The following is a 12,506-nucleotide window of genomic DNA, read 5'->3' as shown; positions in this document are numbered from 1 at the left end:
TTCATTGATAGCACATTACAATATACTATGACATCTGGTAGAGCTAGTCTTACTCAATAATTGTCACATCCCACTCCACTTCAACTCTGGCTGCTTTTAAGATCTTCTCTTTGTCTAGAACATTCCATAGTTTCTTTGTGATGTGTATTGATATGAATTTCTTTCTTTCTTTCTTTCTTTCTTTCTTTCTTTCTTTCTTTCTTTCTTTCTTTCTTTCTTTCTTTAAATGTTAACCTATTTTTGAGAGAGAGAGTGAGAGAATGTGAGCAGGGGAAAGGCAGAGAGCGAGGAAGACATAGAATCTGAAGCAGGCTCTAGGCTCCAAACTGTCAGCACAGAGCCAGACGTGGGGTTCAAACCCACTAACAGGGAGATCATGACCTGAGCTGAAGTTGGACACCTAACCGACTGAGCCCCCCAGGCGCCCCGGTGTGAATTTCTTTTCATTCAAATTTAAGATTCAATATTACTCCCTCACCAATCCATAACCCCATTCTCTTCTCTCCAGCTGACACACCATTTACTCTCTTGAGAGAGACTTTCTTTGAGAAGAGAGAACTTCTCTATCTTTGGTGTCTCTTATTCTCTCATATTTTCTTTTTTTGCTTTTTTTTTTATATGAAATTTATTGACAAATTGGTTTCCATACAACACCCAGTGCTCATCCCAAAAGGTGCCCTCCTTAATACCCATCACCCACCCTTTCCTCCCTCCCACCCCCCATCAACCCTCAGTTTGTTCTCAGTTTTTAAGAGTCTCTTATGCTTTGGCTCTCTCCCACTCTAACCTGTTTCTTTGCACTACAATTCCGAATAGTTTATTCTTACTATCTTCAGTTTTCTAATTCTTCTACTGTGTCTAATCTAATGCCTTACCCATTCATTGATTTTTTTTTTTTACTGTATTTTTCTGTTGCTCTATCTTTCATTTCTAGAAGTTCTATTTGGTTTTCCAACCCACCATGTCACGTTTTATTGTTTCCTATTCCTTGCGGTATTTAAAGCTTCTCTTCCATTTATTTAAATAAAATTGGCATAGCTGTTTATGCTCTGTGTTTAAAGAGCCAAAGTTGTGTGAATCACCTCTTCTGTCTCTTTATTTGTGCTGGCATTAACTAATGGTGCCTTGCTTTCTAGTGTGTTTACTAGTCTTCAACTGCAATGCTTACTGCCTATGAAAAGTCATTTGTACAAAATCCCCGAGGCCTAGGATGAAAGCATCTGCTCCCAGAGATGATTAGCGTTTGCTTCCGCCCTGTGCTTGGAAGCACTATGGTTTGGTATCACTTTAAACCAAATTCATAGCCTGAAGATTCTTGGGCCACTCCAGTGATATGCCTTTGGGTGGTAAATGAGTGCGAATGCTGGCCAATGGTTTAATAGTGACATCTAACAGAGACATGTGTTTTTTGTTGTGGTGGTGGTTGTTTTCTTTTCCCTACTTTGCTTAGTGGACAGGCAACTCTCCCTAAGGTCCCTGAGGTAGAGGCAAGGGGAACAGGTTTATCTCTGGTTCACCTTTGGGAGTCCCAGCTAATGTGGGGCAAGAGTCTGTTATGAGACCCTTCCTCTGACCTTGGGTGCATCCTGGCCTTTGAGTTCTGTCTTTTTCATCCTGAGTCTCCATTAAAAATCAGAGCCAACTCAATTTAACCTGATCAACAAAGTCACTGATGTCAGATGCTGATCATTCAGTAGGTTCTTGTTATTTGTCATCTTTACAATGCTTTTAAAGAAAAAATTATTTATTTTGAGAGAGAGAGAGAGAGAGAGAGCAGGAAGGACAGAGAGAGAGGGAGACAGAATCCCAAGCAGGCTTCTCACTGTCAGTGCAGAGCCTGACATGAGACTCTAGTTCACAAACCTCAAGATCTTGACCTGGAGCTGAAGCTCAAGAGTCAGATGCTTAACCAACTGAGCCACCTAGGTGCCCCAACTTTTCAATACTTTTAAGAACAACTTTATTTAATATTTTATTCATTTTTTCATTTTTTTTCAGTGGAAGGGTTAATCTAAATAACCGAGCGCACTATTACCAGAAATGGAATTACACCTGTTGATTTTTCTTATAAGCTTTAAAAACAGTTTTTCTAGTTTTTAAAATCCTCTATATTTATTTGCTACACATAGATTTTTTTTAGAGAGTTGAGGCTTTTGCTTAAAGTCTTCTTGTTTAAGAATATGGTATACCTTTCAATTTCTTCAAATCTTGTTTCTTTTTTCTTAATGTTTATTTATTTATTTATTTTGAGACAGAGAGAGAGAGAGAGAGAGCAAGCATGAGCAGGGGACGGGAGAGAGAGACAGAAGGAGAGAGAGAGAATCCTAAGCAGGCTCCATACTCAGCAAAGAGCCTGACATGGGGTTTTATCTCAGGAACCATGAGATCATCACCTGAGCCAAAATCAAAAGTCAGATGTTTAATTGACTGAGTCACCCGGGTGCCCCCAAGTCTTTTGCTTCTTAACAGCATTTTAAAGATGTCACCTTCTACAGAGCTTATATGTTTTTGTTAAATTTTCAGTTTTTGTTTAAATTTATACCTACATGCTTTCTTTCTCTTATATAAATGTGAATATTGAATGTAGAAATTTTCCTCAGAGTTCTGCTCTATTTTATAGGTTCTGATATATGCTAACTTAATTATTTTTATTTCATTATTTAAACCCATCCCTGATAGTAGTATTGTACACAAAAGAGTATTTTAGCATTTCCAAGTGGAAGGATTTTTTTCTCCCCTAATTTTATTATTAATTTCTAAATTAATTGCTTTGTGATCAGAGAAGTTTTCTATGCTCATTCTAAATTTTGTAATTCATTGAAGTTTTCTTCGTGCCCCTGTCTATACAGTCAATTTTTTGACTATTCCAAGAGTACTTGGAAAAGTATATTCTCATAGTATAGAAAGCTGTGTGTATCAATTAAATTTACTTTATTAATTACATTTTTTGTTGATTTGCACTAAAAGGCATAACAAAAGGGAACTAAAGTCTCTTACATGAAACTTAACATTTTATCAGTTTTGTATACCCAAAATATTTGTCTTATGCTTTCTGTCTTGAAAGTGGTTTGGTTGGGTATAAAATTCTTTGGTCATATGTTGTGGGCGTTGTTTAAATGTCTTTTAGCTCTTCTGAGTGTTGCTATGGTGAAACCCAAGGCCAGCCTGAGTTATTTCAAGTCTCTTTATAGGTGACTTGGTCTTGCAATGAATAAGTTCAAAGGATTCCTATGTATCCTTACAATCCAAAAATGTTTCTAGGATTTGACTTGATGTTGATGGTTTTGCATTAATTTTTCCTGCAATAGTCCAGTCTTTTATATATGAAAGGGTTAACATTTTATATATTAAAACATTATTCCTGTTGCACACTTTCTGTTTTCTTTTTCAGGTCTATTTTATCTACTGTTTGCTTTCCTGCTAATCCTTAACAAACCTTTGTTCATTTCCATTTCGTTCCTTTCCTCCCTCCCATCCTGTGAATACCTGGCATGCATCCAGCAGAATCTACCTCCCTTCTGTGGCCACCATTGTAGTTTTTATTTCTCAGTCACCTTTTTCTGCCAGTTCTTGTCTCACCTCCTTTTCTCTTGCTCAATATTTCCTGAACTATTGTCTATCTGGGCTCTGGGTTTTTGTTTTGTTTTGTTTTGAGCTCCTGTTTTTTTGAAGATGATTGCTTCACTAAGTTGTTGGTTTTTTTTTTTTTTCTTTTTAAATTCATGACAGTCTTTTGGGTCCAAAATTTCATCTGTTTTGTGAGAATATTTTTCTACTGAATCTTTTTCAAATCTTCTTCATTTGTTTTTCTCACTTGTTTCAGCCTTTCTCATGTATAGGTACTGTGCTGGTTCCTTTCTGGTTATTCATCTTTAAGTGAGGTGAGGCTTCCTGAATCAGCTATTTGCAAGAAATGTATGTGAGGAGAGAGCCCAGGGCCATATTCTGAGCTAAAAGGAATTCACCTTGAACATGAGGCTGGGATGGTGAGAGACAACTTTTCGTTGTCAACTTGTAGCCTCTCCTCCTGCAGTGATTGGCAGTCACCAGGCTGCACACGAGGAAATCTCCCTACTTCCCCTGACTGGCCAATAGACTAAATAATGAACTTTTCACTATTAGAATATCTGAGTCATCAAATTGCTTTGTTTTCTGGAACTGTGATCACATAACACTTACCCTTGGGAGAATGATCCTCCAAAAAAAGGACTACATTTGATCTTCAGGTGCCACCCTCATCATCATTGTCCTTGTAGCTTCAGCCTCCTTCTTCAATCCACTTAAAAGACTAGGACATGGAACATGTGAAAGGTGAAGAAATTTCCAAAATAGTATAACTTCTGTTAAGGGGAAGGTCCTGATAGAATGACCACCAAATACCTAAAGATTAAATTTTCTATTTGAGATAAGAAGTTACCTATTGTTCTTGAAAAAAGTCTCATCATATTTCAGTTATATCCTCCAGGAAGATAGCCCATCCTAGAAAATAAAGTCACCAGACTCTGCTATAGCTGGGGCTTTGGGGAATAAAAGTAGGGGCACGGGTCAAATGGGATTTCCAGTGCACTATCCCAGCAAGATAGTCAGAAGGAATAAACCAAAGATCATGACTGGGAGAACACTTAAGTTTTATCAAGCTTTATTATATCTATATACTATATATTTAAGTATTTGCAATATTATCTATTTATTTTTATAGATATGTATGTATGCATTTCCTATTTGTTTTAGTCAGAGATATTCAGAGTTCAGCTCTCCAAATGAAAAAGTCTTTGCTTCCCTGAAACATCAAAGAAGCACCGGGAGAGATTATGGGAACAGAGTTACTACTAATCCCTGGGCTCCTACAATGTGTTAAGTATGTTATAGGTAGTTTATACATTGAAATTAATTTATATTTTATTTTTATCTGTGTAAATATTTTTTACTTTATTTTTAATTTTATTTTATTGTTATAACAACACTTACCATGAAATCTACCCTCTTAACAAATTTTTAAGTGTACCGCACATTATTGGTAACTATAAGTACTAATCACCCAGGAAATGTAAATTGAAACCACAGTGTGATATAACCTCACACCTGTCAGCATAGCTGTTTTCAAAGAAAACATAAGGCAACACGTGTGGAGAAACTGGAAACCCTTGTACGCTGTTGGTGGGAATGCAAACTGGTACATCCACTATGGAAAACAGTATGGAGGCTCCTCAAAAAATTAAGAATAGAACTGCCATATGACCCAGCAATCCCACTTCTGGGTATTTTTCTAGAAGAATTGAATTCAGGATCTTGAGTAGATATTTGCATTCCTGTGTTCATTGCAGTACTATCTGCGAGAGTCAAGGTATGGAAATAACCTACATGTCCGTCGACAGATGAATGGATAAAGAAGATGTGGTGTTTACATACAGTGGAATACTATACAACCTTCAAGAAAGAAGGAAGTTCTGCAATGTGCAACAGCATGGGGGACCTTGAGGGCATTATGCTAAGTGAAATAAGCCTGCGTGATTCCTCCTACTCATTCTTTATCACAACCCTGCACAGCATTATGAATAGCTAACATTTTGCAGATGTAGTACTCAAAGCTCAGAATGGGTAAGAAATGTGCCAGAGCCATCCAGCAAGCAAGGACGGAAGCTGGGATTCAAATAGATTCCGAAAGCCCCTTCTATACTATGCTCCCAAGGGGTTCAGGTGCCCCTGGTGCTCCAGAGGACAGGAGAGTGGACGGAGCCCAGGATGCTGCAGGGGGTCAGGCCTGGTCCTGAGAAAGGGCCGGGGGTCCAGGGGGAGACTTGCCCAGGGAACGCAGGGTGCTGGGATCTCTGTATCTCCCTCCTCTAGCCCCCAGTTTTGCATCACCACCAGACAGCTGTTTGAAATACTACAGTTCCAATCCCCATGACTCTTTTGGAATTCTTCCACCATCCCCACGGCCTCATAGTCCCTGTATGGGAAATTGTGCTTTAAAGAGATGTCGTGAATATTCAGGAACAGTGATTATAAATCTTTTGGCAAACAGACAGTCCTATAGAAATGTTAAATAACCGTATGTTCCCATTTAACTACATTTATAGCATTTGGATGGAACTGAGACATTTTGCCTCTTATTTAGGACTTATACTATTCGGTATTTGTAAAGAAATCATCAGCCACTTCTTACATAAGGCAGAAGGGAAGTTCTTTTCATCTTCATGCCCTCTGCTCTAGAGAAGGTTTTTGTTTTTGCTTTTGTTTTGTTTTGTTTTATTTGTTTTTGTTTTTGTTTTTCTGTCTGCTCTGAGTGCCCTATCGTCGGTTGCATCTGTTACAAACAGTCTCTTAATTTTGTGACTTACACCTATCAAAAGACTTCATCAATTCATTGTCTTTTTGAAGGCATTTATAGGTCATTAAAAAAATCTAAATTCTGTAGAGTTAGCCTTCATTGTGGATGAAAACATTTAACATGATCTCTTTCTACATGGTTCCATCCTGTTGTGCAACAATACCCTCCTCTCACCCCCAAATTAGAGTATGTAGCTCCAAAATCCAATTACCCACATAAACTTGGGACCTGTTATCTGGATAAATGATATCCATAAGTGTTCCAAGAAACTTTAACCTTAATAACTTCTTAATAATTAATAGCTCTAAATTAATCTAAAGAGCCTTTCCCTAGAGTTGCCAAAAAAGAATACAATTTAACTACTTTGAGAGCCTTTACTCTGTTCCCATCCCACGCTTCCATGAAAAGTTCCAAAGAGATGCAGAGGAAAGGTGGAGAGTCAGAGGAGAACGAAACGAAGTGAGGGCTGGTGATTACAAACTGTACAATCAACCATCCACTTCCCTGAGCTTGAGTCTGCCCTTTACACTCTTCTTAAAGCTGGAGGTACTTCTGTTTTTTTCTCTCCTCAGTGGAGGGTCCATGAATAGTTTCCCTCTCCTGGAATGCCATTAAATTGCAATCATCTTCCCTCATAAAGTCTTTCTGGAGGCCACCAGATAGACTGTTATCTTTGTCACCTCCTCGCTGATACAATCTGTAAGGGCTCTCTCCTCTCAGAGCCCAAGGCTCACTCCCTGCTGGGTTATATCTGGTAGGCCCTCAGTACAAAGTTTTGGGGGGGTCTAGAGTTCAGTCATGCCTCACCCAGCTCTTCTGCATCTTTAGTAAACTAAGTACCATCATGTCTTAAAGCAATCAGGTCTTCATTTACACCCTTTAAATATCGGTAGACAGTTATCATGGCCCTCAGTCCAGAAACATGCTAACCCCTTCTGCCTTCTCCCAGAAAATGCACATGAACAGTGTTCATGTTGTTTTGGAAGACCTTAGATGGCACCAAACTGATTCTGATTCCCTTGTCAACAGAAACAGAAAGTGAATTTGTCTTACCCCGTGCACAGAGAAGCTTTTCTTCATAGTAATTTGTAGTGCCGCTGATAAACAATGGGGAGATTGTCAAACAGCAATCATAAAGCATAAATAACATTTAATTTAAGCCGCCTTGTATGCTGCTAAGATGTCTTCTTTAACTTTTGTCTGCAAACTGTTATCCTACCTCTATTTCTTTTGGCTTTATCTTCTGGTAAAATGCATAAATCTATACTTTGTAGCAAATTTCACTACAGCAAACTCTGATTCCACTGCAAGTTCTTCAAGGACAGTGATTATAATAGTAATTCCTCTGTGTGTGTGTATGTGTGTGTGTGTGTGTGTGTGTGTGTGTGTGTGTGACAGAGAGAGAGAGAGAGAGAGAGAGAGAGAGAGAGAGAGAGAACATGTCAAATAAATGAGTGAATGAATACATAAGTGAATAAATGAATAGAAATTGCAAAAGGGAATCATCAGGACATAGGAGATGGTAAAATTTAAAAACAAGGAAGAAAATCTGGTCACATTTCCACATTCACTGCTGATGTTGTATTATGACTGAAACCAGTCCTAAAAAGGTGTGATGACATGTGGCAAATTGACGGTTTTGGAGACGAACGGTCTTTACCTTGAATCCTGGCCCCATGGTCTACTGGCCTCCTAAACCCCTCTGAGCCTCAGTTTTCTCTTCTGTATGAGGCCGTTCAAACAGCCATAACATTCACCTTGCAGGATTTAGGATTCACAATAGATTAATGTCCCAAGGGCTTGCCGCTCTGCCCACCACAGGGAGTGCTTAATAAATGGTGTAATTATCTCTGGATGGCATCCTAGTAAGTGTTGAAGTGAAGAAATTTCATATTTTGGCTAAAGTATGTATTCCACAGATCTGTTCTCTCACCTCTCCTACTTCTTACCCATTGTTTTTTAATCCTTTATGTTCATTTTACTGAAGTAATTTCAGTTCTCCTTTCAGCAGAGGATTCAGAGCTTCACAATCCCCAGAGGGGATAAAGGCCATGTTAAGTGATGCCTTTGTTGTATCTTGACCAGCTTCAGAGGGGGGCAGTGGCAGAGACCCGGGCGTTCCAGGAGCCCTGCCCCGCGCTGTATTCGGAGTCCTCTTATATTACCACTGTTCCTGGTTTTTGACGATAAGACTGCACTAGATACGTGAAATAAAGGACAGCGTTCCAACAATCAAAGGATCAACTCTCAACATAAATAAGAAGTACATAAATAATAGTAGGAGACAGGCCAGTGAACATTTTTCAAATTCTAAGGGATATCATTTGAATGGTCTCTCTTCCAGAATTTCTTATCTGAAGTTGAAAAAAGATTCTTGGAATCCTTTCTGCCAATAAAACTTGGAAGTTTTGCAACAACACCAACAGGGCAAGCAACTTAGACGTGAGGCTGCCGTGTTGCCTGTAGATTCGGCCCGGGTCCCACCCTGTTTGTCCCATGGAAACAAATCTGCACAACTAGGATTACCCTGCACACCACCACAACTGACAAGAGGGCCAAGAACAGACAAAGGAGCCAGGAGTAAGTTTGCTTGTGGGAAAGCAGGAAGTGGCGGGGCAGTTTAGCTGAGAGATTTGGAGACTGAGGGCTTAATATGATTAAGAAAATACGGGGCGCCTGGGTGGCGCAGTCGGTTAAGCGTCCGACTTCAGCCAGGTCACGATCTCGCGCTCCGTGAGTTCGAGCCCCGCGTCGGGCTCTGGGCTGATGGCTCAGAGCCTGGAGCCTGTTTCCGATTCTGTGTCTCCCTCTCTTTCTGCCCCTCCCCATTCATGCTCTGTCTCTCTCTGTCCCAAAAATAAATAAACGTTGAAAAAAAAAAAATTTAAAAAAAAAAAAAAAAAAAAAGAAAATAATGAGCCCCCAAATTAACAGCTGTTAGCCGGAGAGACCTCACCATAAAATACTGTTTTTATTTTAGGTTCAATTGTCTAAGCAGGGGTTGGAGATGTCTCTGCAAGACAGGCTACTTGTCATAGTTGGGAGCCCTGGAGCTGCCGTAAGCACAGGGCACAAAGCCCCTGGACGGAGAAATCGCTGAGCCAGGCCCTGTGGTCAGCTGTACAAGAACTGCCTCATTTAAGCCTCAAAAAGCCCCGTGAGTAAAGCACTGTGGCTGTTGTCCCATTTTACAGAAGGGGAAACTGAATGCAGGGATATTAAGTGACCACCAAACTCATACAGGGTTAGGATTCACACTCCAGCATAGGGCCACACTCCTAACCACTGCGCCATCCCGCCTCCTGCAGGGGGACCTTAGCAACTGGGAAAGAGGATGCAGCACCGTGTTAGGTGAACTTGGATGATAGCTACACGTGCCTTGTCCCAGGCCTGAAATACAGGGCTGTCGAAAGTGCATTTTCCGCTCGGGCATGGTGGGTGGAGATGTGGAGATTACAGTATGTTCGTGGGGAAGAGGAGAGAGACTTGGTGAGGGATGGAATGTGGACCAGTAAGGTGTGTGCATAGCACACAGACGTGTCCATACACACCCACGCACCAGTTCACAAGAAGCCCCAGGCAAGTTGGTAGGGGTGGTTCTGCCTCTCTTCACACACACCTCTTTTTTCTACACCAATTTCACCTTGCCCGATTCCTTGCTTAACACATTCTTACCGCCCTTTTGCCATCTTCCCCCCCCCCCCCCCGCCTCCCTGCCAAGTCCTGACTGCCCAGTTGGAGCAGATTCCTTTCCATTATCTGCATATCCAAATTTTCAGCTTACTTATCCTATCCTCATGCCCCAAATCCTGGCTGAATTTGTTAAGACTGAAATTAAACCACAACAGAAAAGGAAATTAATGCTGAATAGAAGTAGTACTTTAAAAAAACAAATTCATGAGCTTCAGTGTCATTCTGACTTCTGGAAACTTCTTCCCATGAAACTCATATATCTTCTGAGGTTAACACTCTGGTCGTTATGATCACTTTACATTTTTACCTCTTCCAACTGGGTTTTTGCAACTTGGAGATCGAGTTTGTTGCGTAACAACATTAACAGCTAATAAATTAGGCTCCCCCCTGCCATTTTCTTGAGCAGGGCTGGCGGAGTCAAGTCCTCACGGAATTTGGGAGGAACTTACTCTGGGTCTGATCCTCCACTTGGGCTATAAGGTCAGGATTCCACGCTGGAGCTGTGCCATTCTTAATGAGGGGGTGGATCCGAGACTCGCCAAGGTGTGAGTCCATATGCCCTTCTCCAAAACTCTTTGAACCGCTGTGACTCAGAATTGTTTAGACTTCAGGGAAGATATGTGCATTTGCTGCACGTTACGTAACATCTCCCACAGGGGTCTGAGGCAGCACCCCCTAATCAAACACATTAATGTTTCCGTAGCTAAATATATAAATATTCACTTTAAGTGGGATACATGTAAAATATAAATAGTCTGATATTATCACAATATAAACAATATAATATAACAAATAATGTAAACATAAATATTTAAAATAATATAGATATAAATATTAAAATAATAAATAATGTAAGTAGAAAACATAAATAATCAATTTGGGTTAGTTTGGACTGTCAAAGTAATTCTAGATGACGTTGTTGTTGCCAAATGAGTTATCAAAACCCTTTTGGTTTTGAAGTTTTTGGATTTGGGGTTTCATGAAGAAGAGGTTGTAGGCTTGTTAAGGCAAATAGCTGCCGTTTCTGGCGCCCTCGCATGGTCTCCTGGGATCCCGATATGCACCTGCATGGGAGGGAACTGTTCACAGCTCCATGTTACGGATGAGGAAACTTTGAAGTGGAAAGTCTAGGAACATGGCCCGAGGTCTCAGCATTAGAGAGAGGATTCAGACCTGGAGTATCTAAGCCCATGGAAGGCCCATCCTCTTGCTACTACAATGTTCTCCCCAGAAGAAAATAACCAGCTTGACGGATTTCTTCCTTAAGATGACAGCTTTCTTTACCCCACCTGCCTGACAAACAGGCTCCTGGCTACTTGGCTTTCTCAGCTGTCCTCACTTAGCATTATTACCTCTTAGGACTGTCAGGTTGACGCTGATCGCCTGCTCTTTATGCAGGGCCTCTTTAGATTTCTTACTAAAAATATTTTTAAATAGTTGAGTGCCCCAGACATTCTTGAAGCAGTCATTTCCTTCCCTTCTCCTTTATTAATGGGCTAATTTCCTTCGCCTCCCCAGTGCTGCTCTGAGGCACTTGTGGAAGGCCTGTTTATTGCCTTTGGCTGACACTACCTTTCTCCTTCTCCACTCCCAACTTTATCTTCTCCCTGCCAGCAGAACCAACCTTTGTTCCTTTCCTCCTTTGGGCTTCCCTCTCCTGCTCTACATTTTCCTGGGGGGTAGTCTTCCTCTCCACGGGGGTGGGGGGTGTTCTGAGCACTGGCTCCCCAGCCTGTTAAATTGTGATCACTCCTGCCCTCCTCATTCTGAGAGGTTTTGGGCCATGGCTGTGGTGAAGTCACAGTCTGGGTTGAAAGTGTCCAAGATCTGTGTGAAAAAGCTGATCATATTAAATTTTCTTTTGCATTTCAACTTTTTGCAGGGCACACACTGGGATGCACACCCTTAAACAGGCAGGGTCTGGGCCTTTTCTTATTTGAGACCCAGTGAGGAGCTCCTCACTGCTTTGTGAGGACGCAAGTGTGGTCAATACCGAGGGGACCCGTAGCTGATTTGGCTTCTGCTCTCTTCCAGCCCTCTCTTAAGGAGCCCCCGGGATTCTTAGGAAAGACCAGCCAAGGGTGGGACAGATATGGTCCATCAGCTCACTGCTGTAATTGAGTGACCACCCCCCACCCCGCAAGCAAGCTTTACTTAACCTTTTTTTCCCCTTCATATTCTCATAGAAGATGGGAGTCCTGAGAATATCACTCCAATTCTGACACCAAGTCCAATGTATGTGTGTGTGCGTGTGTGTGTGTGTGTGTGTGTGTGTGTGTGTGTGTGTTTTCACACCACCAAGCAATCCTCCAACACTAGCCGGGTGACCTGCTATTGAACTCAAATCTGACACTGTCTACCCGGAGGTAGTGTCAGGTCCCTCAGGTTAAGGGTTCAGCCCCATGAGACTGCCCCCCTCCTACTTCAGATGCCAATCCCAAGTCCAGATTGTCACCCACCTGTGCTTCTAACCCGCGGGCTA

At 41.2% G+C, this 12,506-nt stretch overlaps 1 long non-coding RNA gene across 2 annotated transcripts in view; it reads left to right on the top strand.

Annotated features, from left to right (window-relative positions):
* LOC109493357 overlaps positions 1–12,506 on the top strand; it is an 83,874-nt gene that overhangs the window by 54,899 nt on the left and 16,469 nt on the right. For both annotated transcript variants that reach the window (XR_006588009.1, XR_002737296.2), the window contains 2 exons: positions 8,676–8,911; positions 9,312–9,488. This is a non-coding gene — a long non-coding RNA (uncharacterized LOC109493357). The remainder of the gene's footprint in view (positions 1–8,675; positions 8,912–9,311; positions 9,489–12,506) is intronic.

Source organism: Felis catus, chromosome D3 (assembly GCF_018350175.1).
Source record: "Felis catus isolate Fca126 chromosome D3, F.catus_Fca126_mat1.0, whole genome shotgun sequence".
Classification (NCBI taxonomy): domain Eukaryota; kingdom Metazoa; phylum Chordata; class Mammalia; order Carnivora; family Felidae; genus Felis; species Felis catus.
Note: the sequence above shows the minus strand (reverse complement) of the source record. Positions and strands in the feature narration are given on the sequence as shown.